The sequence below is a fragment of the Propithecus coquereli genome, unplaced genomic scaffold, assembly GCF_000956105.1.
Source record: "Propithecus coquereli isolate 6110/MARCELLA unplaced genomic scaffold, Pcoq_1.0 Scaffold10, whole genome shotgun sequence".
In the NCBI taxonomy this organism is placed as follows: Eukaryota; Metazoa; Chordata; class Mammalia; order Primates; family Indriidae; genus Propithecus; species Propithecus coquereli.
Genome location: NW_012133858.1, coordinates 8198727 through 8200906, shown reverse-complemented (window position 1 = coordinate 8200906; position 2180 = coordinate 8198727). Strand labels below are relative to the sequence as shown.

The following is a 2180-nucleotide window of genomic DNA, read 5'->3' as shown; positions in this document are numbered from 1 at the left end:
CTCTTGCTCAGGCTGGTCTCAAACTCCTGACCTTGAGCGATCCACCCGCCTCGGCCTCCCAGAGTGCTAGGATTACAGGCATGAGCCACCGCGCCTGGCCCAAGTGGTATCTTTGCAGAGAAAGGACTTTCTAAAACTGTAATGTGCTATTTTTACCTCTCCTCCTCCTCCTTCAATTAATTTTACTTCTCGGCATTGTCATTCTACTCTCAAGTGGCTAACCTCCCCAAACTATAAGACTTAAAATTTCCACATTTCTGATCCCAATGTTTAAGAAATATTCATATTTACCTGTCCAAGAAGTTAACTATGTTGGGATTCTTTAATTCTTTCATCACTAGAATTTCATTAATAATCAATTCCTTCTTTGGCTGTTTCTGTAAATTAATCTGTTTGATTGCAACCTACAATGAAAACAGAATGGAAAAAAAATCAAAACAGGTTTCCTACAAGATTACAAACACCAATCAGTTAATAATTTAATTTATTGTACACGTACTTCATTACACAATGAGATTATAGGTACATATATTAAATTATACAATGAGATTACTCCTAGATAGTACTTTTACTTCCATACTGCCTATGCACAATGCTTTGTAATACATAAAGCCTAAATATTTTTAGACTTTTTTTTTTTTTGAGACAGTGTCTTGCTCTGCTGCCCAGGCTGGAGTGCAGTGGTATGATCATAACTCACTACAACCTTGAACTCGTGGGCTTAGGCAATCCTTCTGCCTCAGCCTCCCATGCGCCACCATGCCCAGCTAATTTTTCTTATGTTTTACAGAGGCAGGGTCTTGCTATGTTGCCCAGACTGGTTTTGAATTCCTGGCTTCAAGTGATCCTCCCAAAGTACAGCCAGCCTAGAATTATATTGAAGTTGATTAACAAACCCAAGGTCAGTGCAGCACCAGGAACTAATCCTCTTTACATTTCAAGCTGAGAAAATAATTTTTTAATATCTGTGTATTTATGACACTGAACTCATAATTCCTTCTTTGTTCCTCTTAATGAGAGAAGTGCTATAAAATTACATAGAACAATTCTTTAAACATGTTCAACTTAAAAAGAGATTTCTATTGATTATTCTCAGCTCTATCTAGCTTCCTCCTATATGAAAGGCTAATGGTAACATTCAGAAGTATATAAAAGTAGCTACCTCTTGTCCCAACGCCACATCAGTAGCAGTGAAAACTGTACCAGAAGCCCTGGGAGGAAAAAGACACAACCAGATTTAAGGTTTCTAAATCACTGCAATTTACGATACCCAAAGACTTTATACTTAGAGCAATTGAAAAAGGATTAAACAGCATTTATGACCTAACATCTTTAAAAGAAGTAAAAGTAGAAACAAAAGGAAATGGAAAAAAAGAATAAAAAGAGGCAATCCTTGTGGCCAAAACTTATGTTTGCAATATTTCAGACCTACAAAAATGTACGGAAAAATAAGAAAAGAAAAAAACAAATAACATACATTCATGGATATACTTCCCTGCTGAAGAAACAAAGAACTACAAATAATTTCCAAGATTCTTGTTTGCCCTTTCTGACAGCATCCTCCTTTCTCCCAAAGGTAACCTGTATTTGATGTGTAGCATTCCACACATTTCTTTATACTTTTAACTACAAAGGACATAGGTATATATCTCTATAAAATATACTTAGCCTAACTTTTAAACCTCAAATAGTTTCATTTTATGTATTTTTCTGCAATTTGCTTTTGTTATCCAACAGTAAATGTGTGATGGTCATCCATATGGATAGATATTATGCTCGTTCATTCACTATTATTATATATTATTCAAGTATACAACTTATCTATTACCATGCTAAAAATATTAAGATGGTTTTCAATTTTTTGTTATAAAAGCAGTACTACAATTGAATTTAGCTATTAAAAAGAAATTCATATGGAGGTTTTAAAAAAAGGCTTAATTTAAGCTCCCTTTCTAAATTCACAGAAACTTTCCAGAGATTAATAACATTAAAAATTTAAGATGTTCATTTGCTTCCAAACAACAACAAAAAGGTTTAGTTAGTGTAGTTTAAGAATATAAATTACTGGACAAAATCAGAAGATCAATAGACTCAAAGATCAATACTCAATGATATGATTTAAATGCATGTTTTTATTGCCTATAATCCTACAGCAAATATTCTTATTATCTTTTAAATAT

At 33.5% G+C, this 2180-nt stretch overlaps 1 protein-coding gene across 1 annotated transcript in view; it reads right to left on the bottom strand.

The window, feature by feature from the left end:
* PAK2 (p21 protein (Cdc42/Rac)-activated kinase 2) overlaps positions 1-2180 on the bottom strand; it is a 102283-nt gene that overhangs the window by 29887 nt on the left and 70216 nt on the right. The window lies entirely within an intron of this gene.